General features: G+C 42.1%; 1 long non-coding RNA gene across 13 annotated transcripts in view; it reads left to right on the forward strand.

Moving 5' to 3' along the window:
* Positions 1–22,002, forward strand: part of LOC103349100 (uncharacterized) — a 159,540-nt gene that overhangs the window by 114,075 nt on the left and 23,463 nt on the right. For all 13 annotated transcript variants that reach the window (XR_011378724.1, XR_011378728.1, XR_011378725.1 and 10 more), the window contains 2 exons: positions 14,321–14,364; positions 19,662–19,774. This is a non-coding gene — a long non-coding RNA (uncharacterized lncRNA). The remainder of the gene's footprint in view (positions 1–14,320; positions 14,365–19,661; positions 19,775–22,002) is intronic.

A 22,002-nucleotide genomic window follows, 5' to 3' on the forward strand; every position in this document is an offset into this window, starting at 1 on the left:
CCAAGCAGTGCTACAAATCGTCCAACAATATGGGTGTCACTATGTTGTTTTAGAAATGCTGATAGAATGTATTTGGCTTGATTCAATAATATATTGTGTCCAAGTTATCACAGAAGTGGGATTTCTGGTTATAATGTCAAGCTCAGAGAACATAACGAGTGACCAAGATGCTAATTGAGTTTCTCAGCTGGATCCCAATCCAGATGTAGAGGGTGTCAGGTTATGGTCACTGCTGGGAACCAGCTGGCTGCAGGCATTGGCTTCTTTGTAGTCAGGTGTCTCCAAATGACATTTCCTCACCCCATGTGTTTCAGGGCTTTCTCTTCAAAAGTAGTACAGTTCTTCAGCTTGTAGGGTCTTCTCAAATGCTTCCTCCCAACACCAACAGCTTTTGCTTTTCGGAGGGTGGTTTGTTTGCTTCTCTTGCGTCTCTTTCTCTTCTTTCTTCCTTTTCTCCTTTCCAACCCCACTCCTCATCCCTTTCCTTTGCCCTTTTTTATTTCCTGTACATTTTCTCTTGTTGCAGTTAAAAAGTTAATAACACTTTTGGTCACTCTTAGATGTTCTTATCTCTTTTTTTCTTCTCCCTAGTTTTTTTCTTATCTCTTCACTTCATTAAATTGATGATTTTTTTGTGCATAAGAATAAATATTGCTATCTATATAATCCAGTAAGACTGTGACCATTGAGTTTATGAGATCAAGTATTTTATTTGATGAAATAGATAGTCTTTTAAAATTATTTATATAACTCAAGTATTATTCATTTTGGTACTTTATATTGGAGAAATATGATCATCTAAAAGGTAGAGAGAGAATGATCTGTGTAAGTTGATTGTCTGTTCTACATGAGACATTGTTTTCTGTTCATTGTTTCTAGATTTGATTTAAATCAACTTGTGCTTTTCTCATTTTAAGTCTTCTTTCAGGCTTTGTCTCACTTCTAGTCCCCTTATCATGCTGTTTATACTCTCAGTCTTCACAGTCCCATTTAAATTATTAAATTTGAAGTTTGGTTTTGTGGATTACATCAGCCACATCTCATCATATTGAACGGTGCAGATTATTAGTGCCTAAAGTTCTGTTGGAAGCACTGCCTTATATTCCCCCCAGTTCTTCCATGAACCACAGAGGGCAACATTTAGTGTCATTCAGGAATAAACCTTTCCTATGTACTCAGATGCATTAGTGTCCTTTGTTACTGTAATGAGATACTCAAGGCTGGGTAACTTTATAAAAAGGTTTATTTAGCACATAGTTGCAGAGGCTCAAGGGCACTCAAGCAGTAATTGCCTTCTTGCTGAAAGAGACCAAGGTACGGGGCATCACATGGCAAGAGATACAGAGCTCACATGAGTTAGTCTCCTCTGGTCTCCTGTTTTTTTTATAAAGCCACCAGTATTCAGTCATGGGGCACTACCCTGAGGAACTTATACCTCATCCTGACCACCTCCCAAGCCCCCACTCTTAAGCACCATCATTGGATTCCGTGTCTACCCTCTAATCTCTCGCCATGAGTTAAACACATGACCCTTCTGATCCAGCACATCATGTATTTTCTCCTGAGAACCAAGACATAATCTTCTGTTTTATTTCAGCTTTGTTCAAGACAATGGCTATGTCTAAGGAAAATCTTTCAAAGGTGTAACAGAGACATTAATACAGATACTGACACACCGTATTCAGTGTAAAACAACACCACTACAAAAAAAAAAAAAAAAAAAAAAAAAAAACACACACCACTAAGAAGGCAGAATCTGAACGTGTAGAGGACTTCCATTTCCAAATGGGATTTCTGGTAAAGGAGCAGAGGGCTGGTTAAACTTTATAGCACTGAGCCGTGACTGTGGGTGCATTCTGAAAGATGCTGGCTGGATGGCCCTTTTTGCTGCCCAAAGGTTACTGTCACTAGTTTCTGTTCTACCTGAGTTGTGCTTTCATCTAACAGCTCACAGAGGAGTTTCAATTTAAGTAGAGGGCTGCATGAGATTTCCAGGGCTGCCATAACAAAATAACCCCAAACCAGTAGCTTAGATCAATAGAAATTTATTTCCTAGTATCTCTTTAAGATACTAGGAAAGCCCCTCCCTCTGGAGGTTGTGGCCTCTGGAAGTTGGTGGCAATGTTTGGCTCCCGTTGGCTTGCAGCTGCATTGCTCCCATGTCTACTTCTGTTATCGCACGGCCTTCTTCTCTCTGTGTTTCTGAGTCTCTCTCTACTTAAGGCACCAGTTATGGGATTTGGGGTGTACTTCAATCCAGTATTGTCTCATCCTAACTTGATTCCATCTGTAAAGAATTTGTTTCCAAATGAGGTCAATATAGGAATGAAAGAATCGGACTTTTGGGGGTATTATCTTTTCACAAACCATTAAGTTATAATCCCAAGGGCTTCCGATTTTTTTTTCTTTTTAGAAGGACTACACACAGCTGCTGAATCTTAATCATAGATTTGAAATTTAAAACATGCATGCATAGTGTATAAGGTGCATTGAAGATGAAATCAACTCAAATAAAATAAAAATATATGGGTATAGGACTCTGGAAAGGAGGCTATTTATCTCTGTAATCCATTCTGGATACCACAATCCTGAGTTTAGTAATGAATGTAGAGGCCATCTTTCATGCCATGTTCAGTGCATCTCTGTGTGTGTGCCTATATATGGAGGAATTTTTAAATAGTACATCATATAAACATCAAAGTAATTTACACATATGCAGTATATACCACATGTATATATTTGTGTGTGTATACATTTACACATATACAAACATTTATAAATGAATGTTATATGTAGCTGGACTCCTATGTGAACTGTGAGCCCTTACAAAGAACATAGGATACCACCTTAATCAGTGTGCTTTGGGGAAGGTGGTGAATGAAATAGACCCAGTCTTTATTCTGGTATATCCTGGATCTCTTTTCCTGTTGCATTATTTTAGTTCCACCAATTGTCTGCTACACTCAACATGACACTAGGATGGGACTTTCAGAACATTGTGACTATCTAGATGAGGTTGAGTCATAACCTGTGAAAAACACAGTACATTCAATACAGTCATTATGAAGTCGTACAGACATTGTAGAGTCTTACTTCCCTCATCTTTGCTGTGCAAATGCTGACGACTCTTTCCCTGTTAGTAATGGGCATAACATTCTGCTCTTACCTTGACTGAGTGTTACTGTGTTGTGACCGGGAAGTCTTGCCTGTGGCCTCTCTGCCAGCTGAACTCTCTCTGGGATCAGCTTCCTGCTCTGAGTAAATGGGAAGGGGATGTGAAATTTCTTATAGTGACAAGAGCCACTTCCTTCCAAGAATCTGGGTTAAAACATAGGTATAGCTTTCTCTGGTGAATTTGTGCTCAGTGTCTTCAAGGCCACAAGTGGAAGGTTGCAAAGCGCTCTCAAGGTGAGAAGGCGCTTCTTCCATCATTAAGGTTGCCTGGTACATGTTTGTCCAGAAATGTTTTTATCATCAGATTCATCATTCTGAAGTTCTTCCATACAAGGGTCATGGCTTTATTTTTCCATAGAAAAATTGTATTCTTGGAGATAGATCATCTCTCAGTTAGTTAAAATAGCATTTAAAATTTTTTAATATTGATAAACTAGAAATACATGGAACAAATGTAAAGAGAAAAAAGTCACCATTGTTTCCTACTATTTCAATGTAAGAAGCAACTGAATGCATAGACTTGAATAGATATGTTTACACTGTGTGGGCCACAGTTCCTTCTCATGTTCCACTCCATGTTTACTGCTTTCTGCAGAAGGCAATAAGCAGTCTGATCTGACTTGTCACATGCTGTTGCTTTACTGGAAGTCTTAGGTAGCCTCAAAAGCTAAGGTGATGTGAACTTGACCCATGTGGCGCTGGCATTGTGGCATAGCAGTTAATGCTGCAACCTGTGATTCCGCTGTTCCACGTGGGCATCAGTTTGTGTCCTGGCTGTTCTACTTCTTTTTTTTTTTTTTTAAGATTTACTTTATTTGAAAGACAGAGTTACAGAGAGAGAGAGAGAGAGAGAGAGAGAGAGAGCAGTCTTCTGTCTGCTGGTTCACTCTCCAAATGGCCGCAACAACCAGAGCTGAGCCGATCTGAAGCCAGGATCCAGGAGTTTTCTCCAGGTCTGCCACATGGGGGCCCAAGGACTTGAGCCATCCTCTAGTGCCTTCCCAGGCAATTAAGAGGGAGCTGGATCAGAAGCAGAGCAGCCAGGACTTGAACTGGTTCCAATATGAGATGCCAGTGCTGCAGGCCAGGGCTTTAACCTAAGCACTGTGTCATAGTGCTGGCCCCTGTTCCACTTCCAATCCAGCTAATGGCCTGGGAAAAGCAGAGAAAGATGGCCCAAGTGTTTGGGCCTCTGTCACCCACATAGGAGACCCAAATGAGGCTCCTGGCTACCGGTTTCAACCTGGCCCAGCAGTGGCTGTTGGCCATCTGGGGAGTGAACCAGTGGATGGAAGATTCTCTCTCTCTCTCTCTCTCTCTCTCTCTCTCTTTCTCTCTCTCTCCGACTTTCAAATAAATAACTAAATCTTGACCCAGAGCAGGGGAATTTATAATCTCAACATTTCCCATTACTAAGGGCTTGCTTTGAGTCTTTCCTTGTCTTGAAGCATTGGATGAGTGCAGGTGGTCTGATAAGAAATTTGCAGTCAACAACACTTTCAAAATGGCATTCTAATAAGTTTGGATTGCTCCCTTTATAGGTACCAACAACAATTAAAATGTATGTAATTGAGAATTACAGTTGCTAAGAATTGTCAATCCTGTAACATTAAAATTCATGGACAGACTTGGAAAGCTGTGAAAAGGTTGTTTAAGGTAGTGAGCAGAGTTGGAAACAAATGTAGGATTTTATCACCTATTCCATCATACCATTAATTAAACAGCCACTTTGATTTAACATAGCTAAATGATCTCACAGAAACATAATGCATAATCAGGGCTGAAAAAGTAAATCAGTATATTCCAGATTTCTTCCTTTTTCAGAGAAAACAAAAGCAAAAGAGAAGAAACTGGCTTGGATTGATTACCTAATCACATTTCTGAATCTCTTTACTTTGAAGACATCATCACTTCCAAATAGACAGCAGAGAGATTTGAGCATTTTTAAAATCTGACTCACGTTTATCAGTAGCCCTGCACGTGCAGTGCATTTGGAAATGCAGTTGATTCACAATTCATTTATTCAACAAATATTTGACTATCACCTTATTTAAACCAAGAACTGGAGAGTCAATGGTGAATGGAGTAGATCCTCCAACTCTTAAAGATTATGTCTGAGTCTGGTGACAAAGAGGAGCAACAACAACAACAACAAAAAAGGAGATGATTAAAAGAGGCATAGGAGTTGTAACAGGTGAATAGAAGATGGTTTGGGGTCTCAGGAAAGGCTTACTAGAGGAAGGAATATTTAGGTTGAGACATAACGGATGAAAACAAATCATCCAAACAAAGTGGAGGAAAAGGAGACTAGCAAGAGGAGAAGAAAAGGGCAGAGAGGAGCGGGGTGTGTTGAATGAATGAATGAATGTTCAATGATCACATATTTAAAATTTTATTTATAGTTATTTGGGAGGCAGACAAATGGTGAGAGGCAGACAGAGAGGGAGCTCCCATCTGCTGGGTCACTCCCCACATGCCTGCAACAGGCTGGGCTGGGCCAAGTTGGATAAAAAAGCCACTCAAGCCAAGAACTCAATATGGGACTCCCACATGAGTGACAGGTACCCAAGTACTTGAGGCATCACCTGATGCCTCCCAGCATATACATTAGCAGGAAACTGGGATAGGAATTGGAGCCAGGACTTGAACCCAGACTCTGAAATAGGAGGTAGCCATCCCATGTGGTGTCTTAACCACTGCACCAAATGTCCTTCTTGATGAAACATTTTTGAACTGAGGAAAAATGCATTTTAGGACATTCTCTGGCATTCCTTGGATTAAGGCCTGAAATGTTCCAGTGAATGATGATTGGAGATTCTTGTCCAATACAGGTGCAATAGAAAGTGGAATTCTGAAGACAGTTCTCAGCAACTAAACAAAGCGTGTTGATCTTGTCTTCTTGACTTTGTAATTTAAGGAATCTGGATACACATAAGGACCCTCCTGGATGGCAGGTTAAGACCACTGTCCCGGACCTGCAGAAGACCCTAATCTTTAGGGTCACTTTTTGAGAACTCTGAACTGAGAACTCTGAGCTTCTGTGAGCACCTACATCCTGCTCATCTTACTTCTCCCAAACCGTGATTGGAGGTTAGGGTAAATATCTGAGAATCTCTTAGCTGGGAAAAGGACATAAAACTCTTAGATCCCCTGAACCCAGAACATGAAAGGGGCAAGTGTGTTCCCCTGAAGCCAGTGTAGTGGTGGCAGGGACAGTAAGGGAGGTGCCAGAGAGGCTCCAGCTGAGGGACGGTCGACAGAGACACAGGAGTTGAGCTGCAGATATGGCCCTCTTGGGCCATTTGGAGAATCTGTCAGTAGAGTCAAAATTGGAAAGCTATGACATGGCTTTATTAAAGGCTGCCTGGTGTCCTGGATGATGGGCTCTCAAGAGAATGATTTCAGTGAGTGGTTGGAATGACAGTCACAGTCTTTGCAGTATGCCAGCTTCTTTGCGGAGGAGGTAAAAGAGGATTGTTAGAAACTTGGATTTGGGAGGCAGACAGTCCACCTTGTGCTCTGGCTTTACTGCTGCCTGTTATGTGTTACACAGGGAAAATATTAGTATCTAGTTGATTAAAGACTCTTCAGGCAATTTGGTTGTGAGCATGTGTCCAAATGTTATGAAAATCCTGCAACAAAAGGAAATAATCCTCTTAGAGGCCAAGTAGGATTCACATTTGGTAAAGATATTTTAAAGGAGGAGGCAATGTGGAGATTATCAGTGTCAGACTGATCTCCAAAAGAAAAATAAGTCATTAGGAAAAGTCACTAGACTCGTGACTGATTAGTCAGTCATAGAGTAGGCCATTAAATCCAGTCTTAATCTTATTAAAACTACTCCAAAGATGGCTTAACATAGTATCAGTAAAATCCTAATTTCTTTTTGGGAGGAAAGTGTAAATTGCATCATGTAGCCCAGGTTTGTGACAGGCTTTTTTTTTTTTTTTCTATTCCAACCTCAGAGTTGCTGTGAAGACTAAATGAGATGTCACATAAAAGATGTCTTAGTCTCAATTATGATCCACAGAAAGTGGTCAGTTAGTATTTTGTTGGTGTTTAAGGGAGACTGTCCCTCCACTCTTCCAGAGTTGCATACTATTGGTCAGAACACGACAAAGCCAAGCTGTGGTTTTCCAGTTTCGCCTCTGGTAATGGATCCTCAGTGGGCTCTGACTGGGCTGCAGAGAAGCTCTGTGGAAGAATCTGTTGCTGGTTCACCTGATTATTACTTAGTTGCTACAGAAAGATCCCCGGGGGAAGGTCCTTTGCTAAGCAAGAACTCTTCAATATAAAATTTCTGGACATCGTTGTATATTTAAAGGTAAGCCTAAAGCCTGCTTTCAGAGGATAGAGACTTTGACACAATAAAAGAATAAGATTTTGAAGGCTAAAGACTTAGGGCTGGAAAATGGAGGGGAAGCTTTTGAGGAAGCAAGAAGGGCAAGAGGAAGGCAGGAAGCTCAGGTCAGAGAGCTCATGCGGCTCTGCGAAGCCTCCTACGCTGGGAAATGGCTGCTTGCTTCTTAGTACCCTGAAAGCAGATGCTGTATTTGCAGTTTTGGGCTGTCCTGTGTTTTTCTTGGGCAGTAATCCCTTTCTGTTCCTGTGAAACTTCAGTTAAAGGCTGCCTCATTCATTCTAAATTACCACGGCCGTGAAGCGTAGCTTCCTGTGCTAGTAACTTGGCTGTGTTCGGCTTTGGGGAGGTCACTCTGCAGCATGACAGACTTTCTGATGGAAACCGCTGAGGAAGATGCCTGAGGACACGTCACAGTTTGGGTAGTGGGTGTTGTGGGCCCTTTGATGATGGTCTTGAATGAACCATATGTAGTTGCCTGAGACCCAGTGATGGGAGGGGCATTTGCTTGTTTTAAAATATGCATTCCTGATTCCAAGTATTTTGCACCCATCTGAGATAAGGATTCAAGAGCAGGACTTATTTAAAAAGAGAGAGAGAGAGAGAGTAAAGAACACACTCATCCAAGAGTGTGGGTAACCCCACAATGAGAGAGATCTGCCTTGAGAGAGCCAGAGATGCCTGTGAAGAGAGAATGCGGGAGAAAGGCCAGCTGCAAGGGCAAGAAGCCAAAAAATGGCTGCTCCCATGAGCAGCAGTGCCGTTTTTGGAGTAAGGAGTGGTCTCCTAATTGAATATACTAATGCAGTGAAATTGGGTAGAGTTTAGTGTACATGAGGTTTTCTGGGAGTTTCATGGCACCTCCATGTGGAGTGTCTAACTCCTCTGTGGACATTAGGACACCTCCTCCTTCCTACTGCTGTATGAGATACAGGTCCATCATAGGAAATTGGCATACTGGACGGACATGCAAGGGGGTAGAGTTACAGTCAGGGCTACAAGACAGGAGTGTGGGAAAATCTCCCAGCTCATTTATCCCTATCTAACTTCCTACCTAGTAGCCCCATTTCAAAAGGATTGTTTTTCAAAATAAAAGTAAGCATTGAAGAAATGATTAAATAATGTAAAAGTTCCTAGTCTTCCCAATATCCTCAATCTCATTTCCTAGGGGAAACAGATGGCTATCCCTTCAAATGTTTTCTATGCCTGTGCAAACATACCTGTATTATATATAATTATATGTAATTCATGTATTTTTATATACAAATAAGATTATTTACATACTCTTTCACAATGTGTTTCTTTTCATTATTTTACTGACAGAAATGCAGTATATTCTCAGCATGCAACCTTGAATTTTATTTACCTTTGTTTTATTGAGCATTTTTGTGTTTACCTTTCTTGATCGAATCTAAGAGTGAAACCCAAAATTAGACTGATAGCCCAACTCAGAGAGATGGAAACAAACATAACTTGAAATAAGCATGGATTATTAATTTCTACTCCAGGCTCCAGCCTTGCAGCCAGACAAGCATTCTAAGTGCAGACACATATAAGGTGCAAAAAGTGATAACAAAGTTTATTCAAAAGACGAGAAAGTGAACACATCTACATGTGTGAGCAAGAGTTGCCCCACATGGAGAAATACTCAACATAAATGGCCAGTGGGCCAGAGGACTGTCCAAAAGAGGAAGGGAGGAGAGAGGGGAGAGCAAAAGAGCACCCACACAGCACCTCCAGCTGTGGTCTGCAACGAAAGAAAGAGACCCTTCCAGTTGTTGGCGTCTTTTATGAAGTAGGCGGTGGTTCCCCTACAGGGGTGAATCCACCTAGAAATTATACTGCACCTCCACAAGTTCCACTTGGAGTGCAATATCAATATTTCCATGGTGTCCTCCCCTTAGGTCCTGGATGAAGCAGATATATCCTGGGAAGGGGTGATTTTGATTGACAAGTAGGAGGGTAGAGTTACATATGGGGGCTTGTGATAAATTCCAGCGCAGCGTATCTGAGCTAGCTATCTACCTACCTCACATCAAGCTGAGTGTTCATAAGAAGAACAGTTGGTTTCTCAGGAGTGAACTAGGAATCAGGTCTTGAGGGATGATTTGTCATTTCTTGGATGGCAAAGAAGCAAGGAGAGGGGAGAACATTCTAGCAGAAGGAACCAGTGGGAAAAAAGGCTTGGAAGCACACCCATGTGGCTTGGAATTTGGAGATAAAAATTATTGGGGTTCTATATCCTTGTCACTGAAATTTACATCTCTTACCCTTGGATAACCATTGACACTTAACTAGGTGACCTAATAACATCCTGATGTAATGGAAAGTTTGCTTAAGGTTTTGCTGAACACAAGTAAGTTCTCTATGTGTTCTTAAACTTCAGTCTTTAGTATTTGTGATGATGAAGGGAACATGGGTAGGAAATGGACTCAGAAAACTGCATAAGAGGTGCTTTTTGGCTTTGGGACAAATTTTCTGTTAAGGAAATCCCCAAAGGGAAGTACATAGGAGGTTGTAAATTGAATTAAATTACAATGCTCTCCTTTTATTCCCTAACAGTTCTGGGATTTCCGTGGTCTAACGACTTTTTTTTTTCTGGAATTTCGCCTTAGGCTGAAGGCCACAGGAGATTCTCTGACAGGAAATCTCCTTTAAGAGTAGAGTCTGTTCTTTAAAACACTCTCTCGCCTGGTCCTACTAAATAAACCATTTTGGTTCTCTTGTGTTCATGGCTAATTTTTGCTTCTTTTAATGTGATTTAGTTTGGATTTGACTTTGCCAGTAATTGGATATGTAAGGATATCTGTTATAAAGTGGCTTTGAATTTCATGAATTGTCAATAAAAATTTACTACTTTTTTTAACCTAAGAAGTGGCAATTTCATATTGTTCAGCTGAATGTATTTCACCATACAGTAGTTTCTTGTTATTAAAATTGAGGTTAATCAGCTCCTCCTTAGAGATTTCCTCACCATTAACTTTATGGTTAGTCAAAAAGAACTTTTATAGACTTCTCAACATCTTGCAAGTCCATTGCCTTTATTCTATGTTGACTGTCACCATCCTTGTTCAGGCCCCTTTATCTTTCATCTAGATCATCTGAAGTGTCTTTGCGGCCCCCAGTCTTGCAAACAATGCACCAGTTTTTCTTGTTCAGTATGTCTTCCCAGAGCTCCACTCTCAGTGACTTTCAAGTTAGCAATGGAGCCTCCCACAAGACAAGACTCTTGGCTCCATCTTCTCCATCCTGTTCCTTTTCTGTGGCCCATTCCTTGCATATTGAGGTAATTGTCAGTTCATTTTTGGTTTCTTATTTCCATTTTGCATTTGCTCTTCATTGTTCTAGTTGCTTCTGTGGCCATCATTTCTTCCCCTTGTCAGACTACAAACTCTTTGAGGGCAGACAGAGTCTTCCTCAGCTTTGAAAAGCCTGTGGCACATAGCACTCGGATCACCATCTGCAGCCATGTAGGTTTTGAACTGCACAGTCTGGTTTGGCCATTCTTAGAGACCAGGTTGTGAAAGCTTCCCTGGGAGTCATGAGAGGGCCATTGTTGGCTCAATGCATAGACAGATACATTCTCCATAAGCACTCATGGAAGTCCTATGGATCTAAAACTGTGATAAGTGCTCCTGAAACACTTAAATCTCCAACTTCTACTCTGGATCTTCTCTCTGATCTTAATGGGAAACACAGCCAACCCCGGGGAAGAGATTGTGATTAGAAAGAAGCTCTTGCATTTACAGCAAAGGTTGGTAATGATCTTCCCAAGACTTGCAAATGGCTCCTGCCTTGGGTTCTTACCAACAAGTCTCCTGGCTGTGTTCTCATCGGGGATCTGCACGGATACCTGTGATAACTTCAGTGGAGGTGATGTTTCCCTGGCTTATTCTCATGGTGGGCAGGGCAGATTGGTTTTATTTTCTGACTGGTCTGCCGTCTCACCAGACATACAGGACAAACGATGACAAATCATCCCCCTCAGTGTTCTACCTGGACCTTTTTTTTAATGTGAACATCAGGTGCTTCTAGCTTATCTTCATCAAGCCCCTGTTTCCTTTTGTCATGGTGTTTCAAACATAACTAGAAAAAAAATCACACAGTTACTGGCTTTCAGAGTTTGGGAGGGATTGCATTATGTGGCCATTTTCAAGAGAAAACAATACGTTTGAACCAAGGAGTGATTACAACTTGATGGGGGTCAGATTGGCTTTTGGAGATGCTTCTTAGGTGTGGAGAGGAGTCGTGAGTGAGGCAACGGCTCACATTTGCGTAGCACATGAGAAAACTGGCTGCCCTTGACCAAGACACACGGTGCCAAGGAGACGGTCCTGCACTTCTCCTGATGTGATATGAATAGTTAGGCAGATAGCGAGGCCCAGGTGAGCTGGAATTCTCACCAGGTCTGCAATGTCATGTTTATTGCTTTACCTGTCGGTCTACAATGCCCAGCTTCCCAGGATGCAAGGAGACACTATGATGACCACACAGGTGTTCAACTCCACTTGGACGTGCATGCTTCACGCACACCAAAACCCCATCCCATCTGTTTACTCAATTAAGGCACCACCCCTTACCTTATGACACTGGCTGAGAGTGGAGGAAGGCCAGGTTTTGTCTCAGACTACAGTTGGGAGTGCTAGTCAGGCTTTTTTTCCTCTCATTTTATGCAACCCTCTGGCCCATTCATGATGACTGTTTTTCCATGTGGGGTGGCCCACACTCACATGTGAATGAATATTCATTCTCTCACCTTTCAATACATCCTTTTCTCACTTCTGCACCTATATGTGCCTCCGCTTAGAATTCTTATCTCTGTGCCAGGCAAGACCCTGGATTGAAAATTTAGGTATGGGGCCCACAGCAGTACAAGTGTCAAATTTGGAGAAAAGTTCATAGGGATATCCTCCCAAGGATATCCTCCCAAGGGAAACATGAAAGGGCAAACTGGCAACAACTGATTTAGGAACAGAGCTGAAATGTAAAGTTTCCTGTGGGAAAAAGAAGCAAATATTTAAAACATTAGAAAGAGAATGCCATGGGGAATTTCAACCCTTCTTCAATGCAGTATGTCTTGGCGTAAGTACAAGAACAAGGCTGGAATTATTACTGCTCCCAAACAGGGCAGATGGAGCCCCAGTGACCTGCTCGGGCAGAGGCTCCCATCCAAACTTCTTAATGGGGTGTGTGTGAGAGAGAGAGATTTTGTTGACATACATCTCAACATAGCACTTGCACTGAAATTTGGAGTGAGAATGAAAAAGAAATGAGGGAAGTGAGAAACCATGAGTGGTTTTTCTGCCCAGAGTGTGGGAAAGGGCGCCGAAGCCAGAGGGAAGCAGCAGAGACTGTGAAGCGTGTGTAGGGGGCTCCAGAGCCTGTGCCTTGGGACCAGCTGAGAAGGACCCTGAGTGCAGAGCCTGCCGGAAATGTTGATTTACTCTTGCTGCCTTCTGGAGTTATTGCTGCTCCCGAACAGGGCAGATGGAGCCCTGGGCCTGGGGAACCCCAGCTCCCATTCCAGCCTCTGGAGGCTTGTTGACTCCCAGGCAAACGTGAAGGAACTGAGAGGAGGCCCCTCTGTTCCAGGAAGGAGGGCAGGCACCTCGTCTCCCTGGGCCCCTAGTCATCCTCAGTCTGCTGAGCATCAGTGGAAGCTTCTCCCGCTCTCCTCCTGTTTCACCTCTCCCTGCATTCAGCACGTGACCTGACGCCAGGATTTGAATATCGTTTGTCCCTGGGAAACTCATGTTGAAATGTGGTTGCCAAGTGGCAATGTGGGGAGGTGCTTAGTTCATTGAAGGGATTAATGCCGCACTTGAGAGACTAGGCTAATTCTTATGGGAGTGAGCAAGTCCTCATTCCCATGTGTGATTTTCTCTCCCAGTTGCACCAGCCTACTCTCCCTTATTTCTGCCATGTTAAGGCTCAGCATGGGGCCCTCACCAGAAGCTGAGAAGGTTGCTGGCACCGTGTTCTTATAGTTTCCAGCCACTGGAACTGTGAGCTCAAATCAGCCTCTGTTCTTCCTCAAGTGCCCAGTCTCAAGTATTCTGCTAAAGTAGAAGAGAATGGGCTATTGGTTTGGAGAGTGAGTCCTCTGGCTTCCTCCCTACCCCTGAGAGATGAAGTGTGGTTTTGCTTCCTCTGATACTGCAGCTCTTCTGGCCATTCCAGGAGGAAGAGGAAACATATTCATCTTGCTTCTATGCCCTCGGTCTTTGCATCACGCTTATTAGAAGTATGATTCAGTCTAATGGGCCAAGCCCATCATGGTTTAAAGAAGACTGTTTTGCATGGTTTTCAGCGTGTCTGGAGTATGCTTCAAACTCAGGCCCTCTGCCCAGATGCACACTCTCTTGCAGGGCCTAGACCCACTGGGTGGGCTTTGGCGAGCACGAAGGAATGACTGACCAGCACTCTCATCAAAATTCCGGAAGCCCTGGGTCCTTCCTTCTGGGTGAAAAATGTGTAAGGCAGTGAAGGGAATGTGAAGGAGTTTCCTGTATTCTGTGTCCTCGGTTTTGGGTTTGTTGGTGGTGTTTTTTTTTTTTTTTTTTTTGCATCAAGGCATTGCTTCCATGTTGGCCAAGTGTTTTATATTATAGATGCTCACAACATGTTCAGGGTAGGGGAAAGAATTGCTACTATGTCAACACTAACAATGTTAATTTCTGGCAAAGCTGAATTTTCAAAAAATGTCGTTTTTTATTTTCCTCCCCAAAGAGAGGATCAAACAGTCAGCTACTTTTTTAAAGCAGTGATGATTGTTTCTTTTCACAGTGCTGAATGCTAACACAGGAAAGAACACATGGACCTGCCACAGTGTGAGTTAACTGATGTATTGAATTTGAAATTATTGATAGATACTGCCAATATGGTAAGATGTTCTACTTGAAATTGCCCACATTCCAAGACTGGCACTATCTAGCAACTTTTCTTGTTTTATTTTTCTCCACAGAACTTATTGTTTTAGGATGTACTCTATGTTTGACTTAGTTTAGACTAAATGTTTTCCTCTCTCCCTTTCTCTCTTACACACACACACACACACACATCCCAGAATGTAAGTTCATGAAGGCAAAATTTTATTTTTGTCTGTTTTAGTCACTGCTATATTTACTGTACTTAGAAGGATGCATGAAGCAGAATGGCATGAAGTGAATACCATTTGACCTATATAATGAGTGAATATAATACATATGAGTATAATGAGTGAATGCCATAGAAGGTGGTGCTTTCGTCGAAGCACAGATTTCACTCTTCCAAAACCACACACTTGGAAGTCAGATCACCTGTTGCACAGTGAGATTTCATCTTTCTTGATACGAAGATCAAGTAGGACCTGACCAACAGCATGGTCATGCCTGAGAATTTGGAAACACCAAGGCACCTTCTGAGCAATCTTAGGTTCCATGTTCATATACCAAGCAACAGTCCAGCACCACAAAGGGAACATGAGAGAACAGAGACAGGACGAGAGATTCCACTGCTCCATGCACAGTTGACAGTTACCCCTCTCCTTATCCTCAAGTAGTGCAAACCACAACTTTCAACTGATGTGGAGGGGAAGGATAAAGAGCAAAATCTTAAAGCCAGTTGTAGAAAAATCTGTAAACTTCTGTGGTATGTTTCACATCTCTTTGAAGGGAAGTTCTACAGAGTGTGATGGTGGTTGGTCTAACTTCTCTAAATGCATGTATGCTGTGCACATGAGAGTGTTCATTCCTTTACTCAACAAACATTCACTGACTCCCATTCTTCACACAACCCTGTTCCAGGCACTGGGGCTCAACTATGAGCAAGACAGAAAAAAACTGCTGCCTTTTCCATGCCTGAACCTTTCTAGTTTGCAGCTAGTCAATATGTATTTTTGGTGTTTGGGGCCACGTGGTCACCACTGCAGACAACATGCTAATGAACGTCCATGACTACATGTGAAGGAAACTTTATTTTCCAAGAGATGTGGCAAGAAAAGTTTATTTACAAAAAGGGATGTGTCCCTTAGGCAGCAGCTGTTGGCTGACCCTTGCTTGGCTTTGTTGCATTATGTTCAGATGTTAGAGATAGGTCTGAGATAAAGCTTACGTTTTGGAGTCAGATCTCTGTATAGCTTGCACACAAAGCTGTATGACATTTCCATGCTGTTTCTGTGCCCTGCTTTGGCAAGCACTACTGTTAGGAAGAAGGGTCCAAGTTACCCCGTGGTGATCACTCTTCTCTGCCTCCAGATGCTTCCTTTGTTCTCCCCAGCTCCTCTCCTCTGTCTCTCTTTCCCACTTCTTTCTGCTCAGAGGCTGTTTGTGTGGTCTAAACCAAAGCAATTTCTACCTCCTTGCTGTCTTTGGGGTCCAATCAAGGGAGATTCCTGGCAAGAGATCTGAAGGAAGGAAGAAAGTGGGGCTGGAGTAGTTACTACCCTGATTCTTATCCCTGGGCTGGCTGCAGCCTTTGACCCAGGGACGATGCCTTTCACCAGGCAACCAACTGACCAGACCCCTTCTGTCTTCTGATACTATATGCACACACTCTCCTTGTTCCCCCAGGTTGGGGGCTGGGGACAGCTCTACTGCCATATCTCTGTGTGACCCTGCACTTTTGTAGCTTAGTCATTTTATAAATAAGCTCTTCCTGGATTATCCCAATTTACTTGTGCCATCTGTTCCTGTGGGGACCCTGATCGATGCAACAGATTTGGCTTTTGGCAGTGCCATTACTGTGTCCCCTGGCAGAGGGCAGGAAAGCTGCAGAGAGGCTTCTAGAAGCTTCTCATGAAAACTATCTCCAACAAGGCCTCTCTAATTGCTAAAGCATCCAAACACCGAGTCTCTATGAACACGATGTTCTCCTGATGAAAGAAGTCTAGCATAAGCCTTAAAACTAGATGTCAGTTGTATCTCAGGATCTGACAGTGGCCAGGCTATGTGAGCATGGCTGCAAACCAAACAGGCTCAGGAGAGAGCTCGGACTCGAGGCAGAGTTCACGAGTCTTAGCAGCTCATTGCCACCGGATCTTAGAGCAACTTTCCAAGCTCTATGGAGATCCCAGTCAGAGAAGGTAGCAGACCCCACACCCATTTCTGGAAACAACTTGCTGAACTGAGCGTAACTGGAGGACCTCAGCATCCCACACTCTTCAGAGATGCTTTGTGTGCTGCTAATGGAGATAGTGGGGCCAGCTTTGTATTCCATCACGGCTCTGTGGATGTGCCCTTGGTAGAAGTGATTTAATCATCATTGGTGTCAGTTCCTTCATTGAAAAACAGGGATTTCAGTGATAATTAAATTGGTTAATACTTAGAAAGGATCTAGAGCAGTGCCTGTACATGGTAAGTACTTCAAACCTTAGGTATTAGAGTGAAGGAAGCAGCCTCTTCCCTCTTCCCCATGTTTGGTGTTGAAATCGTGCTTGCAGTACCCTCCCACCCCAGACACAGCCTCTGCCTCTCTTTTGTGTCCAATGAAAGGACCTGTTGTCAGGCATGGTGACCTGTAAGCTCTGCAGAGATTTTTATATTGGGTCATAATTTCCTAAGAGTGTGTTACTCAACTCTCAGCAGCCATCCTTGCCGCGTCTTACATTGTGTTAGGAGCCGAGGACGTAGCAATGAACAAGAAAGCCCAACCCTCAGCTTCGTGAAAGTGCTACAGAAAGATAAAGCTGGGCCTTAGAGATCTCGGGCTTCACAGCTACATTTAATTTAAGACCCAGCCCCTTGAGAAAACTCTGCTCAACACCTGGCCTTCTTACCTCTGCCGAGCACAGGGCAGCTAGCTACAATGGAGCTGTGGCTTAGTACACTTTCCCCATCAAGACCCTTATGCCTTTCTGTCGATTCCCTTGGCATGAGAGTAAATAGAAAATCACAGGTTCCTTAGCCCCTTTCTCAAAAGGGTCCTCTGCCAGCACAAATGGATTTTCAATTTAAAGGACTTGAAATAAGAAAAAAGCTTCTCATTGCTTTTTCTACAGTGAACATGTACTGTTGTTGAAGTGAGAGCTAAAGATTTTCTAATTTTAAAAGAGTTTATAGTTGCGATACAGAGGATCCTTATTAAAGTTTCATCAAGAACATCATACACAGGACACACCACAAGTTAACAACACTGATAAAGTTTGTAAATGGTGTTAAAACAATTGGAGAAAATTGTCAGCATTCATGCTCCACTTTTTCACTTCAAGTTGAGAACTAGAAGCCGCAGGATAAAGGGATAGACCCCCACAGGCCATACAGGCAGGTGACTGTGAAGTAATCTGAGAATATCTCCAAGGAAATCAAAGGTGCCAAAAAATAGTTTTGTTCACAAGTCAGACAGTGAGACTTGTAGAAAATGCCCTTAAAATCTCAAGGCAGCATTCCTTTTTACTTGCTTTTAGAAAACTAAAATTGATACTTGTTACCTAATCATCTTTGATGCATTGCTCCTCATTCTCATTTTCTAGCAGAAAACAAAATCCCTGCTTCTAAGAAAGGGACTGTGCTGGGTCATTTTTAATTTCTCAGGATATTCGCGGCTACCTTTTTCTCTCCTGCCACAGTTCATAAAGATACAGCATCAGCTGTCTCTGCCTCTCCCTGTAACTCTCAAATAAATAAGTAAATAAAATCTTAAAAAGAAGGAAGTTGTTGGTGACAGTTGTTGTCAGCAGGGCAGTAGAGTTTGTTCCACTCAACAGATATTGAGGCAGTACCTGAAAACAGCAAACTACTTTGAAGTGACTTAACTTCATCCAAGAATAAAACTCAGTTAGGTTCACAGGAAAAAGAAAAGCTAGCCAATATACAACATTGTAATGAGCACGATGCCTGGAACCTTATCAGAAATGTTCATGCATGCAGAGGAGCAGGGAGACCAACCCAACCGCGAAGATGAATCACTGAAGCAAAACCAGCTCAGAACTGGCAGAGGCCTGCACTGCGGCTCACTAGGCTAATCCTCTGCCTGCGGCGCCAGCACACCGGGTTCTAGTCCTGGTCGGGGCGCCGGATTCTGTCCCGGTTGCCCCTCTTCCAGTACAGCTCTCTGCTGTGGCCCGGGAGTGCAGTGGAGGATGGCCCAAGTCACTGGGCCCTGCACCCGCATGCGAGACCAGGAGAAGCACCTGGCTCCTGGCTTCGGATCAGCGCCGGCCGCAGCGCACAGGCTGCAGCAGCCATTGGAGGGTGAACCAATGGCAAAAGGAAGACCTTTCTCTCTGTCTCTCTCTCTCACTGTCCACTCTGCCTGTCAAAAAAAAAAAGAACTGGCAGAGATGTTAGTGGAGAGAAGAGAGAAAGGACACAGCAACTGTTGCTGTAACTGCATTCCCTACATCCCTAAAATAAGTAAAAACATCCAAGTTATATGAAAATACTTCATAAAGAGCATAGGGAATGGGTATTACATTAAAAATGTGCTTGGAGTTCATAGAGGGTTTTTTATACCACAATGAGCTTAACTTTTAGTTTTATTTTTCTGTGAACTTTTTGAAGTCCCTCGTATACTCAAATCTAATTTCTGCTGATAAACTACAATGTGTGTGACCAAAAAATATATGAAAGAAGGAATAACAGTAGACTAAACATTTCAGAAAAACAGCTAGTGAAACACAAGATACAGCAATAAGATTTATATAGTGCCAAAATAGAAGTCAGAGAAAATCAAAATTAAATATCTGTGGACAGAGATCAGTGAGAAGTGAGACAACTTCAAAGGGCTGAATATACCTGTTGTTGGATTCCTGAAGGAAAGGAGAAAGGGTAAACACAGGAAAAGACTGAATAGTAAGGTCACAATGTCTCCCAATTTTGTTGTAAGGTACAAATCCACAGATTCAAGAAGTTCAACCAACTCCAAGCACAAAAATCATGAAGATAGTTACACCATGGTACGCAGTAATCAAATTACTTTAAACCAGTGGCAAAGAGAAAAATCTTGAAAGACTATAGAGGAAAAACAGATATTAGGTACAGAAAGTCAAATAAAAGAATTACAATATATTTCTCATTAGAAATCATAAATGAGAAGGCAATGGGACATCTTTAAAATATGGGGAATGGGATGGGTTGCAAGTCCTTGTTAATGTAGAATTCTATGTGCCATGTAAATATTAATGATAAATATTTTTTTCAACATGCAAAAGCTGAAAGAAGGTATAATCTGCAGTCCTGCGCTACAAGAATATTAAACAGAGCCCTTTAAGCAGAAGAAAAACAATACTAGAGAGAAATACAAAGGAATTTGGAGCACCAGATGGTAAGGGTATGAGTAAATATATAAATATCTTTAAAGGTAATTGCCAGTATAAACAAAAATAACAGTGCACTGTGGGTTTATAGTGATGTAAAAAACCCAAAATAAAAAAAAGTGAATGACAACATTAGCACAAAGGCAGGGGGTAGAGAAATGGAAGTATACCTTTGTAAATTCCAATGCTGTGATTAAATAGAGCCAGGGCTAGGATGAGGCAAGGGAGTGCACTTGCCATGGGCACTCAAATTTTTTTCCCATTTTTTTAAAATTTAATAAATGTGAATTTACAAAGTGCAACTTTTGTATTGTTGTGGCTCCCCCCCCTCCAACCTCCCTCCCTCCCGCGGCCCTCCCCTCTCCCACTCCCTCTCCCATCCCGCCCTTCATTGAGTTTCATTTTCAACTATCTTTATATACAGAATGGGCACTCAATTTAAAGATACTACAAAAACACAGTAATGAAGGTAAGTCCAAATGTGACACAGTAGTTTGAAATATAAAAATTAGTATAAAAATCCATGATGAACAAAATATCAAAATTTAAATAAAGAAGTGTTGTACGAAGCCATACTAAAACTTGAAGCAAAAGGAAAATTTAGTAATAATGATCCTGTCTTTATTTTAAAATTTGCTATTTTGTTCATCATGGAATTTTTGCATTAATTTTGATTTTTAAAATATGGCATTAAATTATACTGATTTTGATTGCTGAGCTTTTGGAGTATCCTATTTTTTTTTAAACTGAGATCTAGCCCTGGAATCATTTCTGGTTCTGGAGTAGAACTCAGTTAATCACATTTTTCTTAATGTCTTGTTATCATCTCACAAGCTTAGAACTGAGAGTACAGAAATCATTTTAGTCTTTACCTTAGCAGACAGAATTCTTTTTATTTTTATTTTATTTTTTTGACAGGCAGAGTTGGACAGTGAGAGAGAGAGATGGAGAGAAAGGTCTTCCTTCCGTTGGTTCCCCCCAAATGGCCGCTACAGCCGGCTAGCAGCGCTGATCCAAATCCAGGAGCCAGGTGCTTTCTCCTGGTCTCCCATGCAGGTGCAGGGCCCAAGCACTTGGGCCATCCTCCACTGCACTCCCTGGCCACAGCAGAGAGCTGGCCTGGAAGAGGGGCAACCGGGACAGAATCCGGTGCCCCAACTGGGTCTAGAACCCAGGGTGCCGGTGCCACAAGCGGAGGATTAGCCAAGTGAGCCATGGTGCTGGCAGCAGACAGAATTCTTTATGAACTCAACGAGCTAGCTCTAGTTTTGTCTTCTTCCTCCCACCCTCCCTCCCTCCCTTCCTTCGTTCCTTCCTTCCTTCCTTCTTTGATTCTTACCAGAACTACATGTAGGACTCATATCTAACCCAGACCTGTTTTACCAGGGAAGGTTTCCTGGAAAAAACATGACAAGCTGAAAACAAAAGGCTAGAAAGAATACAAAAACCTTCAGGTGGAGAGAGCAGCTTTAAAGAGAGTGGGATATTAAAGAAACAGAGTGATGTTTGTAGCAGAGAGGGCTGTGGTAGTAGGTTGGGGTGTGGTGAACTGAGAGACCGATTGTGGAGTACCATAAGTAAATTTCAAAGTTCCAAACTATTGATTTTATCTGGCCTAAAAATAATTACAATTGACTTGCATAGTATTTTAACATTTTTAACAATTAGTTGGTAGAATTTAAAAATTAGAAGATTTTTGTATAAATATATCTATTTCTGGGGTACCTTTTAAAATAAAACTAGAAGCATTGGTTTTGCTGAAGACATGTGTTTTTGGGGAAATTGGAGATGACTAGGAGAAGGTTCTTCTAGACAGGGTACTTATTCCCTGTTTTGTCACAGTTCGCTGCATTCCATGTTGTCGTAATAATGCTGTCACTTCTTGTATCAAATACCCAAAGACATTTGAATTTGTAAACCCTATTACAAGCTGATGCATCTGAACCACTTTAGTTACAGTATTGTAATGATACAAGTCAACTTAAAAAATGAAATCTATTGGTTTACACAACCAGAAAATCAGTAGATTAGGCCTCAAGCTTAGCTGGATATAATGGCTCAAAGAGTAATATCAGATCTCTCTATAGATAGCTAGGTAGATGGATAGGTAGGTAGGTAGGTAGATTAGATAGATAGATAGATAGATAAATAGATAGAGATACAGGTATAGATACAGATAAATGACTAGATAGACATACATACAGATATCTTGGTTCTGTTTCCTTCTATACATATC

This window comes from Oryctolagus cuniculus, chromosome 9, assembly GCF_964237555.1.
Source record: "Oryctolagus cuniculus chromosome 9, mOryCun1.1, whole genome shotgun sequence".
NCBI lineage: Eukaryota > Metazoa > Chordata > Mammalia > Lagomorpha > Leporidae > Oryctolagus > Oryctolagus cuniculus.